This window comes from Acomys russatus, chromosome 15 (genome assembly GCF_903995435.1).
Source record: "Acomys russatus chromosome 15, mAcoRus1.1, whole genome shotgun sequence".
Classification (NCBI taxonomy): Eukaryota; Metazoa; Chordata; class Mammalia; order Rodentia; family Muridae; genus Acomys; species Acomys russatus.
The window spans coordinates 10,921,037-10,946,918 of NC_067151.1; the positions used below are offsets into that span (position 1 = coordinate 10,921,037).

At 41.8% G+C, this 25,882-nt stretch overlaps 1 protein-coding gene across 1 annotated transcript in view; it reads right to left on the reverse strand.

Annotated features, from left to right (window-relative positions):
* The window catches only part of LOC127199148 (EGF-like and EMI domain-containing protein 1), a 572,097-nt gene that overhangs the window by 466,372 nt on the left and 79,843 nt on the right, over positions 1–25,882 (reverse strand). The gene's annotated exons all lie outside the window — the stretch shown is intronic.

The window sequence follows — 25,882 nt, forward strand, 5'->3', positions numbered from 1 at the left end:
TGGTTTATAACTATTTCCTAAGGATATGAAAGTATTAAGTCGCAACGCCAATCTCAGCATCCCCAGTGGTCTTCTACCTGTTGTGATTCCAACTGTATTTTTTAAGCAGCTCTACATTCCTACTTGGTTATTCTCCAGAGTCTACTAATAGTTTACATGCATATTTCACAGGAAGTCATTTTCAGAAAGGCACAAACTTACATAATTTTTTAAATTTTATTTTATTAATTTATTCTTATTACATCTCAATGGTTATCCCATCCCTTGTATCCTCCCATTCCTTACATAATTTTATAGCACTCCACAAAAAGTCTGCACATGGCCCTAGCAGTTCCTTATATTGTAAAAAGCTTTTTATTTTCAATAAACTTTTTAAAAAATGTTTAAATTGAATTATCATATATTACTTTTATATAACTGGTTTCCTTATGACTTTTTTAATACATACATACAATGGCCTCCAATCATAATCTCCCCTACTGCCCTCTCTGGCCCTAATCCTTCTCTTGGTGATCCCCTTCATCTTCTCAACCGGCCTTCCTCCTGCTTTCATGCAACTCTTTGGAGATCTAAGGAGTTTAACTGGGGCCTGCTCACATGAGCATGAAAGGCTATTTCCAGAAGCACAGGCCACTCACCAGGAGCTAGCCACTGAAGAGATGATATTCTTATACCAGCCATAATCAAGTCACCCACCATCCTGCTCTTGGTGAGTCTAGTGAATCACAGATGGATATTCTTGTGGTCTTTTGTACTAGCTCCCGCACTAACGTGCTAACTTAAACTCTGCGGTCACTCTTAATGTCTGCAGAACAAGAGAGAACAGTTTGATGAACACTCAGTCCAAGTGCTGTAGGACCCAACACACTTAAAATACCCAGGGAATTTCTGTTGCTTGGAACCAAGAATCCTGACAGACCAAAAAAAAAAAAAGCTTACTTAATTTTCTAAAAATCTGTTTCTGCTAGCTCTGCCAACAGAAATCCAATAGGGTCTGTTTACATGTGAGCAAATGTCTTTGGGATGCTTGGGAGAGCAGAGAGGAGATTGGCTGAGTCCTGGTCTCTCTGGCTACTTACTGATAGGTTTCTTTACAGATAAATTCCTACAAGAAGCAATTAAAACGAAATGCTTCTGATGTACTGGAAGTTGAGATAAAGACAAAAAACTCCCAACACACTTGAAGTTTGCTAAAAAACCTTTTAATTGGTTGTATGACTCTTTCCAGCAACAGTCTACGTGGTAGAGGCTCCTATTATCTGCAAAGGGGCAAGTAATGATGGCAAACTACACACCAGCTCTGAAATATCACCTTCCAACATTTCTGTCAAAAGTAAAATCCTCCCTCAGTACTATCTTCTAGAAGAAAAAGAAAGAAGAAAGAAACTCCCTCCTCCCCCTCCTTTTTTTATTTTTTAATTTTTTTTTATTTTTTATTATTTGTAAGGCAACAGGTAGATGTTGAAATTTTAGTCTTTTTTTTCCTTCATGAATGTAGATTGAAAAGTAATTGAAAATCCCGCCAATTTAAAAAATAAGTAGGCATGGTAGCACACACCTTTAATCTCAGCACTGGGGAGGCAAAGGCAGGCGGATCTCTCGTGTGTCCAGGACAGCCAGGGCTCTCGTTACACAGAAAAATCCTGTCTTAAAACAACAAACACACACACACACACACACACACACACACACACACACACACACACACACACAAGATCATTTTCTCTTTAGCTAAAATAACATAAAATGTATTGAGTGTTTTGGAAGGATGGTGGCAACTTGCCTGTGGTAGTAATACCTAGGATAATGTCTTAAGTTTTTAAAATGCTAAAATTCTGATATGGTCCTAAAGTACTTGAGTATCTCACACAAGTCCCTGTTTGCACTCATATGTAAATATGTGTCTATGACTCAAGTCTACACTTATTTAACTTACTTCCTGTCCAGGTTACTGTTCACAAAAAATTGTGTCACAATAAAAATGGTTCATTGCACATATAGAAAATTGAATGATTCTTAATTTTTAAAATTTATTATTGTATGTGTGTTTTAAAAGGTGTTTTTGTTTTGTTTGCCAGTTTCATACAAGCTAGGGCCATCTGGGAAGAGGAACTTCAATTGAAAAAATACATCCATCAGATTGCCTGTAGGCCAGTCTGTGGGGCATGGCAGTATGGCAGTGTGAGAGGACACAACCGCTGTAGCAGAACAATCACAGACAGCAAACAGCAAGTAGGGCAGGACTATAAAACCTCAAAGCCTGCCCCTAGTGACATACTTCCTCCAACAAGGATGCACTTCCTAGAGGTTTCATCACCTTCCTAAGCAGTACCAACTCTGGAGACTATGACTACTCCTTTAAAGTCATGATGGGGGTGGGAGGGGGGCGTTGCTATTCAAACCTTCCTGACTGCAGAATGAAACTCGGATTGTCTCTTGTATGACAAGTGCTTTTGTCTGCTAAGGTATCTTGCTAGCCTAGTTTATAATGCATGAAACAATGTACACTGCAGACATGTTCCTTCCAAAATACTCATGAATAAGTCAAGTCTTTCATAATCTAACAATTTGCCATTGTCAAGAGATAAATTCAGGCACTTTGGGATGGTACCTGTCTCTTGCCAATCTTTGCATGTTTTTCTCAAAAACTACCACATCCTTACCTTCTCATTCCCTCCACCCCTAATTATTTACTCACTTGTCTCAGGCCTCGCCACATTTGCATATTTTCTTCTGCCATCCAGAATGCCTTTGCTTCGCTCTGTTTTCATCCTATCTATGAGTTGAGGCATAACTTTGGTATCACATTGCCATGGAGTACAGAGGAGAATAAAGTGAATGATGGAAGAAAAAAAAATCATTCAGAGGATATAAATTAATGAGACTGGTGACTTAGCATGTGTTATTCGCAAATTACTGTTCCAAGATGGTCATGCAACAAACCCAAATAATCAAATGTGACAACAGTAACAAAACTGTCATCATAAAGATGGCATTAAAGGCTATGAGAACAAAAGTGAAGGGAACAAAGCGGTGTGACGGCCACCTGTAAGAGGGCAAGCTTAGGGACCTGTGTTTGGAAGGGAAACGGTGAAGCAGGAAGCAGAGACAGGTTTCTAAAGCTTCCTGTGCACAAGGGTTGGTAGGGAGCAGTTACCACAGTGTGTGACCAAGGGAGTGACCACTATGGCTGTTTCTTCCCTGAGATCTTTCTGGATACTTTCAAAGCAGGAAAGGGAGTGTGAAGATGGAGACAGGACCAGCTATGCAGCCACTACAACAGTCAAAGCCAGAGGAGATGCCAGCTGGATATTCACAGCCACAGAGATGGTAAACAGTGACACATTGTGGATGTGACCTCAACATAGGGCCAGTAGATGAGGAAGAATATTAGGCACAAGGGAAACAGCACAGGGATGATAGCCAGATATTTAGACTGAGCAATTAGGAAAAATAACAACTGCTACCATCAAGAGGGGGAAGCTCCTTCAAAGAGCAAGTATAAGAGGAGGCAAACTTGATACTCTGAAATCATTCAAGACCAAAGCTAGGAGCAAGGACTAAGTCAAAAAGGCACTGAGCTGGCTATCAAGATGTGGTTAACAAGTCAAAAGCATGCTGGGAAATGAAGATAGCGACTCACTTACTGATACGAAAGTTTCTGGTTATCTCCACTGTGACTGTTCATTCTCAGTAAGGTTACTGATTTTTAAAAATCACTTAGGTTACACTAAAAATTAGGATTCAAATCTATTTTCAAAAACCCTTTTGGGACAATGCTATTAAAACTTCATTGATATCTCTAGTCAAATAAAAAGATACAACCCCCCCCCTTTTTTTTTTCAGGAAAATGTGATAGCTGAGTGAAGACTATGTTCTAGAATGGAGGCATAGGGACTGTTAGGTGGCAGGTAAACATGGCTGCAACTAAGCCTAAGGACCTGATTCACTCCTTGGCACCTACACAATGGAAGGAGAGAATCAATTCTCCAAGTTGGCATCTATAGGCAGCTATGTTGTGCCCCACCCAACTCCCATGAAATACATAGACATATATTTTTTTTAACTTAAAAACTAATTGAGGTATAAATAGCTGTAACAAACATTTCACATTTGCTTTCCCTTCCACCAGGTGACTTATTTCTGAATTGAAGGCAGACAGCTTGAACTATGTCTGTTCAATTTGCCCATCAATAAATTTGACATCACTCCAAGCATCAGATCTTTAAAAAGAATTATTTGAGGAATTCTCTGCCATTTGCGGAAACGGCATTTAACATAATGTAATATCATACTTTTTTTTGAAGATTCTAAACATGTTATGTGGCTAAACACATACATTGAGAAGACAATCAATCAGAAAAAGTTAAGAGAGTAAATGAAAAAAGCAAGCACACACAGTGTTCCCCCCTTCAAGTGCTGTGAGGTTACCAAGTCACGCTGAGGGTGCAAATGCACTGACTAGCCAGTTAGTGCTAAACTCTGACTTCACACAGCTTTGAGTTCTACCACACATTTTAAACCAGGCACACACTGACACTCCCTTTCATTGTTTTCATCAACGCAACTCATTTTAAGTTCAGATTTTAGAATCTAAGCACATTAAGAGAAAAAAATTGCCTAAGTGAATTAATATGTTCCAATTTGCATCCACTTTAAATAGAGACAGAGATGTGCTGCTTTAATTGAAATCAACTCAGTCTTCATCAACTATAACATGCACATACATACACACACATACACACATACACACCTGTACACACATAGCATATGGGAGGGACTTCCTATGAATCTACTAAAACTCCACTGCAGCCAATAAAAAATTAAAATATGTGTCCCCCAGGACTAAAAAGCAGAGTTGAGGCTGGGAAGAGCTCATTAGCAATGCAAGGAGCAAACACAAAGCCAGATTTGAGGTAGGTTCCTTTATAATACAAACTGACATTTCCTATAACCTCTGGCCCATGAGCCTGCATGTCTGATACAGATAATTTCTCCAGAAATCGAGAACAGCACATCTGCGAGGGACAGCATTAGATTGGGGTCGGGAATGACAGACAGTTTCGCGTTCCTGTTTGTCTCCCAGTCTATTCTGCTCTGCTTGTATTTCCCTGCACAGGAGACTAGGTAGGTGTTAACAGGACCGTTTGACAATTCTATGTAGAGGATGCAGAGGCGGGGTCCAAATTGTGACTAATGAATATTGTCTTTTCAAACTCTTGTCAGCTCTCCTTAGCCTGGAAACAGCATGAGATTACAGGGAAGCAAACAGATTCAGGTCAGCAACCCTCAATACAAAAGCTCCACTTGTACCATGTTTGTAACAGTGAGAAAAGCAATTGTCCATGAATGCTTGGTGAGCCAAAAGCAATTAGATTTCCAAAAAAAGAGAAAGTGTTAGAAATAAGTTTTTTAAAAAGTGTAGACCCTATACCTATTACTAAGGTCCAACAGAAGTGATGGTGTTTGGATCCAAATATACCAAACTTGTTAAAAAATAAATGGTATCATTTTAATTCCGGGTGACTAAGGGGTAAAGTTAGTGCTTTCCAGTTCCTTGGCACTGTGACTAGTGTGTGTAGGAATGCATTTAAGAGGTAAATTCAAATGTGTCAGACAAAGTAGAGTCTAAATCTCTCCACAAAATGAAATGTAATACTGTTCCTTTAATGCAAGCTGGGAAAGAAAATGTAACAATTTAATCAGCCCCCAGTAGCCAAATGGATAGAGGAGAGCAGATAGGAGCACCACACTCCTGGCAGAGAGCTGGAAGGGAACTGAGGAACCGGCTGTTACACATGCAGTGCTTTTCCCCTGGGCTCGTAAACACTCATATCACTTCCCAATTAATTCCCAAAACCTTTTACTGGAGAAGTATACAAAGAGGGATGCAGGCTCTACAAGGAGGGATGCAGGCTCTAGCCTGTTATGTACAAAGAAACAGAGAGAGCAAAGTACAGCATGCTCAAGGTCATGTGGGGAGAAAGGCAGAAACAGAGTGAACAGGGGCTCCCTCTTCTTTCTTCTGCCTATGGCTGGAGACTTCAAACTGTGACCCCCCCCCCCAATCAAAACCAACCAATTGGACTTTGCAAGGGTCCTTTTCATTTGAATCCTTCTCTAAGCTTTATTTTATTTTTGAACGACGCACCATACTTAAAAACTGGCCCCATTTTAAAATTTTAGCTGTACTTCCAATTTTTTCAGGTGACAGTGAGGCAGAGCAGGTTCCTTTGACAACGCTGAGCTTAAGTCTGGGAGTTCTGTGCTGCACAGAACGAGAGAGCTCTGATTCAGCCAGCTAATGCTATCACACTTAAAAAAAAAAAAAAAAAAAAAAAAGTCCCAAAATGTATTTATTAAATCACACAAAGAAATTAAGAAAATGATTAGCAATTATCTTGACAAGAATTCCTTAATTAATTGCCAGCACTAATACCGTGTTATCTTCCCCATTACTAAAACAATGTGACTTCTATTAAAAACTATTCATTAAAGATTCATTCGTTTCTTACTGCACCCCGCTGTTTCGTATCTTATGTAGCTAAAGGGCTGCTGCCTAGAGATGATGCACTGCTGTGCAGAGAGGCAACACCGACTCTGGCGTTTATGGTGAGAGGCCTCATGCATCTGACTGCTTGCTCCAGAAGATCCCAAGGATATTACTTATTCAAGCAAACAGAACTAACACAGGAAGGTCCGACTGGGGCAGGGCATTCTGTGTGAGAGTACCGCCCACTTCATCTCAAAGATGTCAGTATTTCCAGAAGCCACTGCATTCTCTTGGGGACACTAAGGCCAGGAAGCATCTTTTCCAGCTCAGGGCTGGTGAAGATGGGAAGCTTGTTAGCCCCTCCAACGGTTTCCTGCACAGGCAGAAGAGATTTATAGGCCTGCATCTTAGTGAGGTGATCACCCACTCTCGCTGCCCCCTGCAGGGAGTGGGGGTGGAGAGGGGGAGGGGACAGGATGCGACTTGTAGCAATACCTGGACGCTATTTTATTCTTCATACCTAAGAAGCGATGCTAGTGTGTGGAGTACATAGATCCCGTGTACGCCCACCAATGGAATGGAATGAACACTCCACAAAGGTGAGGAGAAAGGGCTGAAGCGGTGGCGGGAAGGAGGGAGACAGACAGACAGAGAGGATATGAAGTACCTAACCAAGATGCCAATTCTGCTGTTGGTAACCAAGGGATAATTTGCCAGCAGTGCCCACGGTTGCTCTTCACAGCCACAGTCAGAGCTGCGCCTAGACTCAGGTTTGTACAGTGATGGTGTTACTAAGGTAACTCGAACCTAGAGGGTCTTTCCCACATTTCTCCCTAAAAATAAGCCAATCAGGGATTGGAGTGCTTAGCTAACGAACGAGATACAGAATTTCTTCTTAAGCTCTCTTCGTGTCACCTCTTCCCCCTCACCCCCAACCCACCTTTTACTTGCTTAAGAATGGCTGCCATTTTACATTAGGAAGAATAAAAGCCCCGATGTGCCTGACATATGGAATCAAAGCCAAGGAGACAAACCAAACCGCAGTGTGCACCCTCCCCTGGGAAATCTTTGTTCATTTTAATAGGTGTTCAGTCAGCTGTCCAACTGAATGGCAGGTTTTTATCTCTACTGTGAGTGCTTTGAAGGCCACTTGCATTATCCATTCCTCAGCAAGTGTTTCGGAAACCACAGCACTGCAAACTGATAATTAAGCCCAGCTGCCTCTGCCATGAGTCCCATCATACTCACATGAGCAGAGATCCTAGTGGTCGGTGGTGGCTTTCCTGTCCCATTTTAGACAGCATAATTAGCTTCACTAGCCTTCTAAGATGAAACGAAGGTGGAGCCAAAGAATGCTACACATTAGACTGCCAGAAATCCTACTCACACAGAGGAGTGTCCTTGGAGCATGTGGAAGCTGAATCCAGGCCGATGGTTTGCTTCTTGGTGTCTGGCCACTTGATCTAATACAGATTAATGTTACACGTAGGAGAAAAGGCATGGATTCGGATTTCAACTGCAAAAGCTCATGTTACCTAACAACACAGAGGAGCTCATGAAAAATTAACCTTGGGGTCTGTGAGCAAGAAGACAGAGATCATGGTGTAAAAGAGCCCACTTGACAAACCACATCTAACAAACATTTGGCAATGTACCAACACAGCATCCACATGCTTCCAAAGGATTCAGCGTAACCATGCATGCATATCTACACACACACATGAGTATTCTGTTTGACACTAAGATCGTTCACAAGTCAAGTACTTCAATATTGGGCCACTTTTAAATTGTGGTGACTGTGATGTGTGGAACAAAATATACTGTATTCCAAGTCATTTCAAGCAATATGAAACATTATTTTACTAGGAAGAAAAAAAAAAATCCATGAAAGGGCACCTTTGATTGCATTAGTTTGGAGAAACTAACGTTTCTCCCAACCAAATTGCCATTAAGTTAATGTTAGAAAAATGCATAGAATTATCACACACATACATATGAATGCACACACGCATGCACACACACATGCATGCATGCACTGATAGAGAAATGAGAGTGGACGTGCATGGGGTCTGGAATCCAAAGGCATGAGTCTTATTCTTCTATACCCAGAAGTGTTGAGTCCTGATGACTTAGAATAAGAGCAAATAGGCTGTCACCCTCCTTGGACCACTCTACCATAAGCCACATGTGCAATAGTCACTCTGCTACCCTACCCATCTAAGGGGCTTATTATGACTCCATTATATTTCATCACATGAAACAAATATAGCTTGTCACAGAGTACACATTGTTAGCACATCATCAGCATAGGGGAGAAGTGTGAGCAGTGGGTTTTTTTCCCTAATTGCTGTGACAAAATACACCAACAAAAGCAACTCAGTTCACAGTTCAAGAACAGACTCTGTTATCGCAGGAAAGTCAAGGCAGCAGAAGCCTGAAGGGGCCGGGCACAGTACACCTTACACTTAGCACAGTAGCCTTGTCACACAGTCTAGGATGCCACCCCAGGAGCTGGTAGGGATCACTTTCAGGATGCAAAGGATCACTTTCTTACCTCAATTAATCCAACCAACATAAATCTCATAAGTATGCCCAGAAGCTAATAATCCCTTAGAGGTGTGCCTGGAGGGGTTTCCTGGGTGATTCAAGACCCTGTCAATTGTGAGTAAACCCTAAACCTCACACAACCTTTCTCTAGCCTTTCTCCTCCAGACACTGAAATCTTAACCATGACTATGAGGTTTTGGTTGGTCAGTTAATGCGTTTCTCCTTAGCAATTCTAAGAAAAAAATAATCTGTATACTCAGTTATAGACCTGTCATTAGCGTGGACAAGATAGGTAGCTCACACCAAAAGTCCCAGTTACTTCAGTCAGAGGCTGAGGTGTGAGATCAGTTAGGGACAACAGACTAATTGTCAGGCCAACCGGAGTGTTGTCATGAGACCCAGCATCAGAGTAAAAAGTAAAAAGAGGCCCGAGGAGATGATAGCTCAGTAACAGAACACTTGCCTGGCATACACACGGCAATTTGATCTCCAGTCATACCAAAAAGTAGATTTTATTGAATTATTTAGGTCTCTCATTGGTGAAGAACTATAAGCTTAGATGGAATATATACCCTTAACTATTAGTAAGGAGTATTCAAATGCAAACATCCTTCATTCTTCAAGTGTCTCCAGAGTGCCTGCTGTGTACTGTGCTGAACAAAACTGACAAACATCTCCATCCTAAAGAGGTTTCCATTCTGTAAAGACGAACAGTGGATACACAAGGTACCCAGTACAGTACAAAAGACAACATTAAGCGTGTGGCCTTGAGGCACGGAGATGAAGTAGAGTGGCTCCAAGAAATGCGGTAGTGGCCGGGAAAGAGATGAAAGGTCGGCATCACATAAGGCTGTGGACACCAGGTGCTGCCTGGGACCATCCCCTGTGCTTCCTGTTCTCTGCTTGTATCCTGGCCATTACCTGTGTGCCTTCTGAATCCTGCATGTGAGCACAGTGTGGCTCTCATGGTCATCACTGTTTGCTCAGGCAAAATCACTGTTTCTAAGGAAAACTGAGCACACTGAACAAACACTTGTATGAGCATCTGTGACTAAAACTATGGTCCCTGCTCCCTGAAAAGTGAAAGAAATGCTGATTCCACTAAACACAGTCACATACTCAGGACCTTTACAACTGTGTTGACAGGCGAAAGTAGTCAACTCTAAGGCATCATTCCTTAGGCAAAAAAACCTGTTTCTAACAAAATTGAACAAATGCATCTCAGAAGTTTGTAACTTGTTTTCTTGGTTAGAAAACGTGAAAAAACTGTAGGTTTTGAAAGCACAATACTTCTACACATGTGTTTGTTGCAGGAAGAAACAATGTCAGGGTGGTTCTCAACATTTGTTCCTAAGATTCCTTGCCCCATTTGAACCATTTCTGAGGTTAGGCTGTGACATCCACCGTGTACTTGGCGTTTCTGTTCCTATTTCCCAGAACATAACTTTTCATCACTGCCTATATTAACAATAATTAGAATCCTTTAATTTTCCCCCCTGGAATTTGAGAACATTTTCTCAGCATGGAATATGGCTTTTGGCCCTTCCTGAGTCTCGGGAAGGGTGGCTCCCATCTTTGAGTGGCAGAGCACACTACACAGGCAGGTGCTTTGAGCATCCTTGTCCACCGTGTTAGCTCATTCTGACCTTACAAAGTGAAACTTATGGTTCTCATATTACATGTGACAACACCGGCTGAAAACAGTTAAATGATCTTCCTAGGGTCACAGGGCTACAACTCTGCCAAAGAGAGTTCCCTCCTCAGCAGGCTGTGACTGGCTGGCAGCTCTGTCCACCCTTCACCTCTGTCACAGGGTCTTACCCACCACAGTGAAGCTCTGGCAGAGACCACATATGCCCTCCTACCTTCATGCATATTTTGTGTGATCTAACTCATAATTGGATGCAAAAGTGGTGCTGCATTAAAATAAAAGCTAAAATGAGTGTTATTTGGAATCCTTTGATAATGAGCCTTTCTAGTTTTTTTTCTAAGTAGTTAAAGTTGAAGCCTTTACATATTAAATATAGCATTTTTAACAGAAATACTTCTCAACTATACCATGACTAGCCATGGTTAAAGTGATGACATTGGGGATGGTGGTGATAATGATGGTACGGTGCTGCATCTAGTGGTGGCGACAGTTATGAAGGTGGTGGCAATATCAGGTGAGTGGGTACCCACTGCTTGTAACAAACAGTGCCAAATAATTTAGATATGTCTTCTCAATGAATTACTCAATAATGATGTCAGGTAAGAACTGTTGCTCTTTTCATTTTATAGATGAGGAAATTAAGGTACACAGAGCACATGGAAGTCACCACATGGAACATGACTCAGTGTACACACTGTGATGGTTCTTTTCAGAAAGAACAGAACAGTCACCATCATATGGGACTTTTCCTCCCCAGAAAACAATGGTCTCCCATGTGTCGGCTGTTCATCACTGTTCAACGCAACAGAGAACATTGGGTGAGGTGGATTAGCCACTGACATCTGCCAAACAAATCCTCCAATTTGGTTTGCTCACCTGGAAACGGCATGGAGTTGAAGTCCTTGGGCCCTGGGGCCACAGAGCTTCGGTTTGAAGCCAGGCTTTTCTATTTCCAACTGGTGTGGTTGTAACTAAGTTACAGAACTACCGATGTGGCTCAGCTTTAAGTAATTGCGATGATGTGTATCTCCCTCACAATGACATCCTTGAATTAAAGAAGCATCTTGCATGCAAAATCCTGAACACAAGTGCCAGGAAACTCTTTGGTGCTCAATAAACTTATTACTCGACTTTTACCTGCATTCATGGAGCAGGGGTAGATACTCCACTGTTTTAAAACCTCGGGCCATTTAAAAATACCATAAAAGCAGGAGGAAATCAAAGCAGAGCTATGGGCATTTCAGGAAGTTTTGAATCAAGCAACCTGGTATCTATTCTCAGCTCTATCATTACTCAGAATCATAGCTGGATCCAAATGTGCAGGAGATGCTATTTTCAATGAGTCTGCCCCAGTAACTCGGGCACACTTGCCTGTCTTAACTAGTTAATGGCAGGCAGCATTCTGCAAATTAGCATGCCCCTGTTTTTAAATCTGCCCTCAGCAGTTTATAGCAGTGAGCCAGTTATCCAGAATAGCTGATTAAACATGTATTCCAGATAATTTAATTTTGGCGCTACAACTTTTATTGTCAACTATCTACAAAATCTTTCCCAAAATTGGTTACATAATTTCTTGAATTGGTTAACAAATTACAGTGGGTGGAGGGGTGCCAGTGACAAATAAGCTATGGATTTGGCAATGTCAAGTACATGTTGTGAGGAAACCACAGAGACAGAAGTCATGATCTCAAGCTCCAAAAGACAAAATTCGGTGCACAGACTGCTACCATAAAACAGGGCATGAGCTAAGCCAACTAGGGATGCCTAAGAGAATACTATAGACTGAGTGGTTTAAACCACAGATTTGTGCCTCATTCTTTAGGAGGCTGAGAAACACAGGATAAAAATACTAAGAGAGGAAGTGGTCAATTGGAGGTCCCAGAGTTCATGTCAGAGTCAGTTCCTGCTCTCCACACAACTTTGGAGGATGTGCTTGCTGTCCATTGGCTAGATCTGGATAGGGGTTCTGGGTTTTTTCTGCATGCATTGTCCTTGGTTGGTACAGTAGTTCAAGCAGAGCCCCCTGAGTCCAGATCCGCCAGTCTTAATGACCTTCTTGTAGGTTTCTAGGACCCTATAGATCCTTCTGTGGTGGCACTCAGAGGAAGAGTAAGCAGGCTACCAGGATGAGACCTGATAGGCTGCAATCATATAGTGGGGGAAGAGGTCCCCTTCTGTCACAGAGCTAGCGGAGGGAAATAGGATGAAAGAAGGAGGGAGGGGGAAACAGGATGTTACAAGTGAGGGGATGTAATCTGAATAAATTACTTTAAAAAAAAAAACACCAGGAGGGGAAGTTTGGTTCTGGAAATTCTTGCCTCCTGGACCTCTTGCACACAGATGGGGAGAGCGAGGCCTCCAGTGTCTTAAGGTCACTTAACTTTATTACCGCTTCACGGGGTGTGTCTCCTCCACACAGACATGGAAGTGTCAGGTGAGGACTTGGACATAGGCATTCGAGAGGGTTCTAATTCAATCCATAACAGGAGAGGGATAGCTGGCAGGAAAAGGCTACAGGAGCCAAGAAGAAACGTGGCAGCAATTTGCGTGAATCAGTGTGGGGCTCATAGAAGGGAACTGAATCATTCTATAATCCCAAACGTGATTTCCCCTCAACAGTTGAACTGCTCCTGGGTGTAGCTTTATGACAGTGAGTGATCTTGGAAAACTCGGGAGACGAGCCTCCAGTTTGCACTGACACTGCTTGTGGGACAAGAAGAAAGTGTTCTGCGGGAGAGCCCATGCCCCCTCTTATGACCAGCTCTGAATCTTCTCATACCCCCCCTGTTCTGTTCCTGCCTTGGTCCACTACCTACAGATCCCTTTCTCTCCTCCTTTGTACCTCATCTCATCTCAGTTTTCAGTTTTCCCAGAAAAAAACCATGACAGTTACCTTTGCTTCTGTGAGCAAACCATGGCAACATTGCCTTTGCAGCCTATGAAGTCCCGCTTCCCAGCCAAATCTCTGCTCCAGTTTTTTTCTAAGTCACTGGCAGGTGGGTTGGGGGGTGCAGCTTGGCCCTAGGACACTTACCTAACCTGAGCCAAGCAGTGGGCTCAACCTCTAGCACAGGAGGAAAACAAAGACTAAAAAGGAGGAGATGCAGCTATTTATTATTATGTCCCAGAACAGCAACTTGTGTTTACTTGGACCATATCCTCAAAAAGATACACACTTGAAGGCCGCTGGTACTGAAAGAACAAATGGAATGCCTGCCTCTCTCAGACCCACAGAAGCCATAAAGTCAAGCAAACAGGGAACGAGAAATAGAGCTAAGTCCCTCCTTCTATGCGTAGTTATAGTCACGCACAGAAAGTTAGCTCACTTCCCCAGGAAAACACAGACTTTGTCTCAAGAACAGAATTCCACCCCCTCTTCTAAAGAGCCTGGTCTATACCCAAACTCTACCCCAAACTCTGTCTACAATTGTCAGCTCCAGTCTCATCATCTCTACATTTCTTTTGCTGCCTCCTTCACTGTCTCTGACACCTTTCCAGAAGGTTCCTGTTATGCAGCCATACACCCAGGCAGATGTTACTGCAGTGTGTTCTTTAATGCTTCCAAAATCCCCAACTCCATTTCACCGTAGCATTGCCCGTCACACAGGCCTGTTCCCTGGTTCCTTGATATAAACCAGACTGTGCAAGTGGTTCAATAATCTCTCCTTAACCTTTTTATACATGGTATTTATTATGTGATAGCCTGATTCCACTACCTACTTCTAGTTTCTTTGGGAATTTTTCATGAAGGAAGTAAAATTTGGTGAGAGGTTTCCTATTTTTATTAAGGTGATAATAGACATTTTGTCCTTGAGTCTATTTACGTGTCTTATTACATCTATTGATTTGTATATGTTCAGCCATCTTTTTATTGTCAGGAGGGGGAAATCAGTGAGCATGCTATCTTATCTTTTTAAATGCAGTCACGCTTTATTTTCAAATATTTTCTTGACAATTTTTCTGCTATGTTCATCAAGAAAATTGGTCTAAGTTTATTTTATGTCTTTATCAACTCTCTTAACGCTCTAATGCTATAGAGGATTTTTACATTTCTGAGCTTCATGAAAGCTAGGTATCAAGGATTCATACATACTTGTGCAATGGTCAATCTCAACAACCATCCTGATGAGAGTATCACCTAGAAAATGGACATCGGAGCTTTCCTGTGCAGGATTATCTCAATTAGGTCAAATAAAGTGAGAGGACCTGCCCACTCTGGGTCCTCTCATCACATCTCCCTCTCAGCTTCATATTCTCCATATATAGTTTTAAATTTAGTTTTTGGGTTTTAATCCACTTAGTCCAATTAGTGTCACCTTCATGAGCATGGGCATGGAGTCATCTGCTAGGTAGAAGATGGGCAACTTCCCAACAGCCACACTCCTTTTTTAAAAAAGGTGGCTATTGCTCCCTCAACAGTCATCAACTGCTAACAGCTTCTCAGCTACAGCTAGACCTCGAAGCCCATCTCTCTTCTGTGCTGAAAATTGTAGCTAACTTGTTCTTGTGCAGGTCTTGTGCTAGAACCATTGCTGCTATAGGATCCTGCATGCAATGGGCATGTGATGTCCAAAGGACAGCTTTTCACAGGACCCCTACCAATCCTCTAGCTCTTGCGTTCTTTGTGTTCTCTCTTCCAAAATGTTCTCCAAGTCTTCCTGGGGTGAGAGAACACTGGAGTGACACAGATAACACACCTATAGCTGGGCACTCACAGTAGCATCTTCTCAGCACTTCGAACACTAATGCATTAGCCACTACCCACTGCAATATGGAAGCTTCTCTAACCAAGGTTGAGAGTAGAGTAAATCTATAGATATGACACAAATATTTAGAAGCCAGTTTGACAGTATGAATGCTCAGAAAAAAAAAAAAAAAAACACTAATAGTCTCTCCACTAGGGCCTGTAACTTCCCAGATCATGGGTTTTGACCACATTTCCAGTACCAAGCATGACTGCATTTCTGTTGTGCAGACCTCAAATCCAACTAGAGAACATCTGGTGACCCCAATACAGTCTTGCCATTATTGTACCAGTGGGCGCATCTTGTAGTATGTAGGATCCAGCACTAGAGAAAATAAACAATCGATGTATTTTGTTCCCCAGGAGCCTGCAGACCACCTTTTAAGACTATGGAAGACAGCCAGCAAGGAGTTTCTTGTTCAGATCCAGACTGATATCTGTGTATTCTGCAGTCAAAGTGAGGTGAGTGCTGTCTTCAGCACCTGGGTCTTACCACCTAGTTATGACAGACAACCAAGAGCAGTAGAAATGCACTGTGTTGCTTTGGGTACCTCTGAGAAGTAATGATTGCCTAGAACATAGATTTCCATTTATTAGTCCATTAGTTCCGGGAACAGTGATATAAGGTGTTTCTGTCCAAACTTCAAAAAGAGAGACCAAAGATAGTCAAAGAAATTCCAAAAGTAATGCTATAGGGAGTATCACTTATGTGACTTCACGTTATAATAAAATGACATAGCAATTAATTCAGACACATATACCAGTGGAATAGAAGAGAGGACTCCAATATAAATCCTTATAACTACCTGATATTTGACAGAGAGTGAAGAAAAGGTAGCATCTTCAAAACAGTGCCTGGAAACCTGGATTTCAATGTTCAGAAAATAAAACTAGATCCTAATGTGTCAGAATGCACAAAGCTAAACTCCAGGTGAATAAAGAACCTCAACACAAGACCTAACAGCCTAAAACTTCTATTGGAAAATGTAGAGAGTGCATCTGCTTATAGACACATCTGCTAAAAAGATTTTTTTTAACTCATCCAAATGCATCTATATCTGTTTGTTTGGGGAGATGGCTTAGTAGGTATCCTAATTAGGATTATTAATACTGTGATGAGACACCATGACCAAAGCAAGTTGGGGAAGAATGGGTTCATGTGGCTCACAATTCCATATCACAGTTCATACCAAAGGAAGTCAACACAGGAACTCACAGAGGGCAGGAAGCTGGAGGCAGGACCTAATGCCGAGGTCAGGGAGAAGTGTTGCTTACTGGCTTGCTCAGCAAGCTCTCTTATGGACCACCAGCCCAGGAAGGCATCATGCACCATTGCTGGGCCTTGCTCCCTCAATCACTAACTAGAAAAATGCTTTACAGGTTTTCCTACAGCATTTTCTAAGTGAGGCTCCCTCCTCTGATGACGCTATCTTTTGTCAGGTTGACAAAAAAACTATCCCACGCAGCAGGTAAGAATATACTTGCTGTACAATAGGAAAGCCTTGGTTCAAATGCCAGCACCAAGGCAAAAAGAGGGATGTGGCCATGCAGGCACCTGGAACACTGTGGGTTGGGAACAGGAAAACCTGGAGTTTCCTGGCTACCAGCTCCAGGTATAAAGACCCTGTCTTAAGATAACATCGTCCAAAAATAAATAAATAAATAAATAATAAGTAAATAAATTAAATAAAAAAAATAATGTCATCGTTTGCCCTCCAAGCAAACATTATCAGGCACACACTCATTTACATACACACATACACACTACACACATACACACTGAGGTAGAGAAAGAGAAATAGACAGAGCTATTATTATTATTATTGCCTATTCTACACACAGTCTACCGTGCTTTGGATTCATAAGTTGGTTTTGCCCCAATGTTCCAAATACACAATATATTTAGTTCTCCCTTTGAGAAATGCAAAAGATGCATGAGCCATATAGTCCAGGTGGATTTTACGGAAAAGCATTTGATTTCTATGTCCACAGGCACCTTGTAACCACAGTGTGCTAGGCAAGCCCAAGGATGCTTTCGAGGATATGCTAGAGGCTTCCCTGTAGCAGAAATGTAATTGCACAAACTATGGGTGAACTTTTGAACCAGCACCTCATTAGTCCTGACTTCTAACTAGCCTAAGTGTCCCAGACAACTTTGCATAATTACATGACTGCTTGAATGCACACTTGAAAAGCTTTCAAAGGGAAACAGTTTACTCTCTATAAACATCAGTTTTCACACCTCAAATCCATTTCCTAGACCCTTTATTCCAAATAAAAATTGCCTGAAAAATGTATACAGGGCATGTAAGTGGCTCTTGTTGAGGCTTGTGGTGTGGTCCTTTTGTACCTATTTATAAACTTCTGCCATCAGAAATCCCATTGCAACCATGGTGTCTCACTCAGCATCTGTCTTCCATTTTGATTAGGAGGAAAATGCAAACCACTCTCCACTCCGCTCCACTTTTGCAAGGCTTGGGGTTAGCCAGCACTTTGAGCCACTAGCAATTGAAAGCTAGTAGCTAGAAAGTAATTTACTTCTTTGAGTCTCCCTCTTCAGAGCCAGGACAATCTGAGCACATTTTTGCACCAAAGACATTAAGGGAGAATTCCTTTTCAAGTGGTTATTCTTGAATTCATTTACTTTTGACACACACAATGAAATCCCAATTCCCCTGCAGGCTGCGGGGTCTTTGTTTCCTATTTTGTGCACTGTCTATCTCCTCGCATCTTTGAGGGAACAGCTGCAGAAGTCTCAGAAGCTCACAAGAGCTTCTTCACGGTGGGCTATTACCATCGGAACTTAACTGTCTGATGATTTCTCAATCACCATTTTGCTGTTTCCTTTTTAGGGGAGTGAAAAGCTAAAGAAGAGGCTCACTCTTTCTAAGAGTCATATAAAGCATCTGGATCTTTGGTGAGTGCCATTTCAAGCAACAGAACTATTTCTGATCAATGGGGCTATGATGAATAATGTCATAAAAACCTAAAACATCTCCTCAAATCTATGAAATATTCATGTTGGCCAGGAAAGGCCTGAAAGGCCAATAGCAAGTGAAAAAAAAAAAAAAAAAAAAGATACACACTACAAAGTTAACTATGGAATCACAAGCCAGGAGTAATGGCGCACACCTATAATCCCAGAACACAGGGAGGCAGAGGCAGGCAGATCTTTGTGAGTTCGAAGCCAAACCTGGTCTACAAAGTGAGTCCAGGACAGCGAAGGCGACACAGAAGAACCCTCTCTCAAAACAAACAAACAGTATGAGATACTATCAAAATAGAGGAGAAGAGTCTTATAAAGCAGGAAATATACCATCATGGACCTAAACCACATCCATCCACAAGGCACACAGCACCATGGTAAAAAGGCAGAACCACCTTGTACCACCGGCTGGTCACTTGGGTCCCAGTACTCTCGCTTACATGGACCCTAGCAGTTTACTCGTTGCTCCTTGCCTCCAACATATCTCTAAAAGGAGGATAATAATGTCAAAGGCTTTCCTTCTCAGAGCGGCTACAGTAGCTGTACCAAGGTGTGATGCAATCTTTCACATTTGGCTAAGAGGCAAATGCAAACTAGTATCCTTCAAAACACTCACCATCCCCTGTGGTACAGAGCAAATTCCTGAGATGCTTTCTCTACAATACATGAAACTGGAGGTTGGTAAGGGGCTTAACTTGGACTATTGCAATGGACCAGCCCTCTTATGTCTGCTGTTCTCTGCTTATGCCATGTATTCATCCATATCAATGCAGAAAATATAAAATAACTCACATGATTAATCAATCCTTTTTTTGCAATTGAGACAAGCCTGGAGGAATGCCTTTGAAGATCCACAACAAAATCAGCAGGCTGTTCTGCTTCCTGTAATGAGACTTCTTATTCTTTTTTTTTTTTTTTTTAACAAATAAATCTCTCCCATTTCACTCTTTTTAGTTCAATTGTTTTACCTTCAAAGTGTCTGTTTTTCTCATTTTCAAATATGAGAATGTAATTTCAGTATCAGCAAAGTGATGTTTTTATGATGAAGGGGAGAGCTGGGTTCAAATATCTCCATTTAATGCTGTATTTCAGCCTTCTCTGGAATCTGACTCCTTTTAACCTTAGCCTTCACATTTTAACCTTAAAAGAAAACAAATATAGACCCAGGCGTGGTGGCTCCTGGCTCTCGGGAGGCAGAGGCAGGCGGATCGCTGTGAGTTTGAGGCCAGCATGGTCTACAAGCAAGTTTAGGATAGCCAAGGCTACACAGAGAAACCTTGTCTCGGAAAAAAAAAAAAAAAAAAAAAACAAGACAAGAAAAAAGAAAAACAAAGAAGAAAACAAATATAAAGTAATGTGATAATGCCACAGGAATTTCACAAAATACTTCAATTACAGCACACCAGCATAAATCTCAACCACTGCTAACAGCAAACGTTTGGAATATGCCTCTCTGGGCAAAGATCTCCTAAGGAACTGGAAGTGAGGGTAACACGCAGTGCTCCTGTGGCCAGGACAGCGAGCCTTTCCTATAGCTTAAGCCTGAGGACCCAGGCTGGAACACACAGTGCATACAGGTGTTTGCGAGTGATTATCAGGCAGGGGCATCAGACATCTCAGTCCCCCTCATTCAAGCAAGCACAGGAAATGAAAATGTCTTCCCACACACTGGTGCGCTAGAAGACATAATGAGCAAGAGGTGGCTCTACTCCAGGCGACAACCACATCAAAGGCGGACGTATCCTAAGAAGATTAGATAAACAGATTTGGGTCCTACCAGTTTGATTCTAAAATAAGCCAATGTGAAAAATGAACTAATTTTCAAACATCCATTACAATTGCATCTAAGTACCACAATCACCCACGGAGGAGAGGAGGAGCAGCATGCCCCCCGACTGTGCTCTAGCATCTGTTAACCAATAGCTTCACTACAGTCAGAGACAGGAAAGGTGAAAGCCTGGGACTCTGGGCAATCCAATAACAGATAGACCCACAGTCCCTACAGCAGAGAGACCATCAAGAATTATTGCTCACTGGTGTGTAAAGTCTACACTTTAAAGCTAAATTATATTCTACTTCAATGTCTATAGGCAAAAGAAAGATCTGTTGCATAACTAGAGCATTAGACTTAACCTTGCCTTTGAGCACTGCTGTGAAACTGCCAGGAATCTTCTACAACGGGCCCTAATTTGGTGCAAAGTGACCTCACAACAGCTGGTGATAGAAATCAGGAATCAGGAAAGAGAAGCAGGTCAGAGGAGTGAGAAAGCTACAGTGGGAGGCGGGACAGGAGGATAGACAGTCAGAGGGGCATATCTGTGACCCCTCTTACTTCCGACGGGACATAGTGTCAAACGGGCCGCTTCTCCTGGTGAGGAGGCAGGGGAAAGGTGCAGAGGAGACAAAGCAAGGAGACAACGGAATTGGAAGTCTTCCGATGGCAAATTATTAATGCTTTCTCTTTGAGAAATTGCAAGCAAGCAGAAAAGGATCTAACCCGAAGAGAATGATCAAAGACTGAAATAAAAGCTTTGATGCCCAAGTTGCTTCAGAACCCCCTAAGCACTGAGGAGCCAAGAATACAGCTGGGAAGGCGGTTAGCGCCAAATACGTTTTGGAATGACTTGGTGATTTAATCCCTGGGAGGAAGCAGAAGTGGGATTAGTCAGTGATTAGCTGCCTCTGAATTTTAGTGATGACATTTAATTTGAAGCTAAATATTTATATTTCATTGTTACCAATGCCCCTGGAGCTTTATATCTTTAAAAACATATGCCAACGCGAGAGATGGGCTGCTACGGATGTTTTATTTGATGAAAAGTTTGTTTTCTCAGAAGGTTATGGGATTGATCGAGTTACGAGGAATGACATAAACAGGAAGCTAGTGAGCCTAGTGAGCGGAGCAGATGGTGGAGGGAGCCTCACAATGTTTTCAAAGAGACAATGACCCAGCCCCCTCATGATGACTCACAGCAGAATAAGCCTAACTTTTAAACATAACAGTGCAGTCTCAGATTTAAAGCCGTATAATAATCAGTGACAGCTAAGTGAAATCCTGAGTAATCCATTAAGTCAGTTCAGTCAATGCATGCATTTCAAACTCAATTGGTTTCAGGTCCCTTGCTGGGGGCCAGATACAAAGGAGCTTAGATTCTGTCCTGGCTTCAAAACTGCCATATCCAGCAATCCCAGAACCTGAGTCTTTGAAGTGGTCTTAACCGCTTTCCCCCATACTAGTCACTTGAACTTCACAGTCTACTTTATGCAAATCCCACCGCGTGGCCATCCATAATCTTGGTGTATACCTTTAATGAATGGAACCTTTCTACTCCCTTGGGAAGTACGTTCATCCTGATCAGATCCTTAAAGTCCAGGACAAGTCAATGCCAAGTCGAATAAATAAATACCGAAACGATTAAAATGAAAGCCCTTGTCATGTAAGTTCGGGGGACCCATGTAAAAGCCAGGTGGGTATGACACAGTCTACCTGTCATCCCAAAGCAAAGGAGGCAGAGACAGACAATCCTTGGAGCAATGTGGCTAGCCAACCTATCCGGATGAACCAAAGTGGTGCACTCTGGAATCAACAAGAGAGTATGCTTCCACATGCCAGGCAGAGAAATGTACAGGAAGACAGTGGAGTCAACATTGTCACATTCTGGCCTTCTCTCCTCCCCAAACATGCACATGCACTGTCACATACGTGTGACTACACATATCCAGACAGGCAGACATTTATAAAAACGGATAGTATATACACATGCATATACAAAAGGGAAAATGTTTAATTGAAGGAGCTACAAACATGTCTATATGAAATACTGCACACCAGGAAGGTGAATAAAACACCCAGACAAATTAAAGAAGTACACCAGGTGAGTAAGCCTTTTAAATTTGACTGCACATATTTTCCATTTTCTCCTGTTTTCTGTGTAGCTAGGTATATGGGTATGTACACTTAGAGAGTGTCCACAAGCAGATATCAAAAGTGTACCATGAGTGAGAACATTGGGTCTCCCCTACAATCCCTGACTAATTCCATAGACAGCGTTTCACAGAAGACACAGTGGGAACCAGAGGGACCAAGAAAGACACAGTGGGTGCCAGAAGCCACAATAAAATCTCCTGGGGTTTCTATTCTGCCTGACCTGGTCAATTCCCCTAGGGCTCAATGGGCTTCTTAGCTAGAGACGCTCTGTACAGTGTACAGAAATAGGGCAGCCTACATCTAAACAAGGGAGAAACTTTCAGGACACTATCACTGGAACTAAGGGATGGGAATCACATGACATTTGGAAGGCTGTCTCCTGTTCTTGTTCTTATGTAAGGCTGTAATATTCCTCTGCACTTAAACATCGTGGATTCCGAACAGGTAAGAAAAAAAATCTTACCCTCTGAAAAATGTTTTGTTTAGGCTAAATACATCTCACAAAGACTTCCAAATATTTTAAAGACAATGAGATATTTGTGGCTTAAAGCCTTAGAACAAACTTGATCATTGCAATTTCTTAACTATTAGTAGATTGCCTTATGTAAGACAAAGTGAGACATCTGCATAGGAATTTCTGGTTGGAATGAATATGTAAAACCTTCAAAGGAATAACAGAGCCACACTCTGTGCAGTACCCTCATCTCAGTATAACAGAGCCATGCTCAGTGCAATGCTGTCATCTCAGGGTCTTAGCACTCCATTCCTGGTTTGTGTTTCTGTTTAATGAAAGGCTTCTTTCTTCTGCTACCATACATAAATGACTAAATGATGTGGTCCACTATCTACAAGCTCATGCTTAAACTATTACAATTGTTCAGTCTTTATTTTCCTATTATTTTAATAACTTATGTGTTGAATGACCATAGAAATACATTCTTTAGTCAAAAAACATTTGTCATCATAATTCATACATAAAGTTTTAATCATGGCCTTTCAGGGGGAAAATTGTTCAAGTTACACTCCTCAAAAAGATTGTTTTTCTCCTTGAATTGTACCATAAGCAAAAAGTGAACTCTCTAAGTGAAAACAGGAAAGACTGAGTCACATTTTCTCAGACTCACCCAGTATTCATCTTCATTGTCACTCGCAATCATTTTCTTCAGTTTGAACCAGTCATTTGATTTGTTTCCTTTGATTTTAATGTCTTTTTTATTCCTTTTGTATTACCATTTTGCAACAGGGTTTCCTCTATCAGTGGCCTTAGTGCTTCTCCATAACTCTCTAAGTTGCCCATGAACTTGTCTTTACCACATTGTTTTCAATATCTTCTGTAATCCATGGACAAACACTGTTTATATAATTAAGACTCTGAAGCCCGGCATGGTGGCGCATGCCTTTAATCCCAGCACTCAGGAGGCAGAGGTAGGCAGATCACTGTGAGTTCGAGGCCAGCCTGCTCTAAAAAGCGAGACCAGGACAGCCAAGGCTACACAGAGAAATCCTGTCTGGAAAAAAAAAAAAAAAGAAATAAATAAAGAAAGAAAGAAAGAAAGAAAGAAAGAAAGAAAGAAAGAAAGAAATCTGAGCTTGGCCTGAACACTTTAATTCTGGGGTAAGTATAAATTCTCTTAGTGATATCTTACATGAATATTTCATTCTTTCTATATAGGAATGAGTCAAGGGATACAACCATGTGTTTTCTCAGTCTTTACCCACACGGGGAGTAAAATGAAAAGTATAGGCTTCCTTTATGTTTTTAGAGAGCTTGGTGCTAAAGTGCCACTGCAAGGATACCAAAATGGCCACAATTCTCCCACTAACTGTGTACCTCTTTCCATGTACTTCAAATACTGTAGACTACTTAGAATGCCTAGCATAGCTGATATCCACTTATGAATGAGTATATACCATGTGTGAGATAAACATATTACACTACACAGACCTAAAGAAGCTCGCTGATAAGTAGGACCTTATGGCAGATACTTAATTCTTGTTCAGAAAAGGACAGGTGCCTACCATAGAGATCCTCTGAAAGATCTCACCCAGCAGGGGATCGAAGCAGAAGCTGAGTCTCACAGCCAAACTTTGGACAGAAGACAGGGCGCCTTATGGAAGAGTGAGGGGATAGAAGGAGCCACAGAGGGACAGGAGCTCCACAAAAAGACCAAGAGAGCCAAAAAACCTGGGCTGGTACTGGGCCCAGAGTGGCTGGTAGAGACTGATGCACCAAAGAAACACCATGCATGGAGAGGACTTAGGCTCTCTGCTCAGATGTAACCAATAGGCAGATCAGTCTCCATAGAGGTGCCCTAGGAAGTGGAGCAGGGGCTGTCCCTGCCATGGACTCAATTGTCTGTTCTTTGATCACTTCCCCCTGACAAGGTGCCTTTACCAGGCCAGAGAGGAAGAGGATGCAGGCAGTCCTGATGAGACTTGTTAGGCTGGGTTCAGTTGATGGGGAGAAGGGCTCCCCCTCTCTGAGGGCTACAGGAGGAGGAAAGGAAGGAGGCTGTGATTGGGATGTAAGCAGAATAAATTTTTAAGAATACCTAATATACTTTAGATATTATATAAACAGTTGTTAGTCCATATTATTTAGGTCATAAGAAGAATAAAAACATGTTTGTTCATTTTTTTTTTTTCAAATATTTTCAACCTTCACTGGGCTGAATCTGAGGAGCACCTTGACAGGAACTGGGAACCCCACAATACCACAAAGAAGCCAAAGCAACTGGCCCATGGGCTGGAGGGAAGACATTTGTCTCTTCAGTAGTCCTAGCACCTTTCAGTTAGCATAATTATTCTTATTGAAGTCACAGATTTTCTTTGACTCTTCTCCAAGGATGAACATAAAAGAAGCATCTCAACATTGTAGCCAACACAAGATCCTAGAGAAGATTATTGGTGATAAATGAAAGCAGAGGTCACCACAACTCACAACAGAACAAACTATTACATCTTTTTGGTTGAAATGGAAAAAAAATAGCCCTTAGTTAAGTTATATAACTAAACCCTCAGTTAAATATTCTTTAGCATACAACCTTTAAACCACTTTTGAATCATTCCAACAACCTCAACAAATGTTTCCTCAAAATGCAGTCAAGCTCTCTTAAAACTTGAGGTCTCGTGTGCTTTATTTTCCCTACTCCTCCACGTCCTCAGTCTCTGGCATTGTTCAGCTCCAACAGATTATAATAATGTTATTTCTGCACTCGCCTTCTGTGGTTTGCCATCTGATTCAATAAATGGGTGTGTTGAGCTATTACTTTCAGGCCACAAAAGGAGTCCAGACAGCATTGTTCTTTACCAGTGACGGGGAAACCCCTATTTCATTCCCATCCGCACAGCTGAGCGCAATGCTGCACTGCTTCATTGTCTCTGTGTCACACAGCCACAAGAAAACAGTGCCGAGGCCCAAAGCACTTTACTCTTGAACAAGAAAAGAGACTTCCCATCTGTGAAAGTTCAAAACAACCGAGTCATCTGAGCCACTACAGAGACTGCTCTCTACAGGATGTCATGCTCAGCCC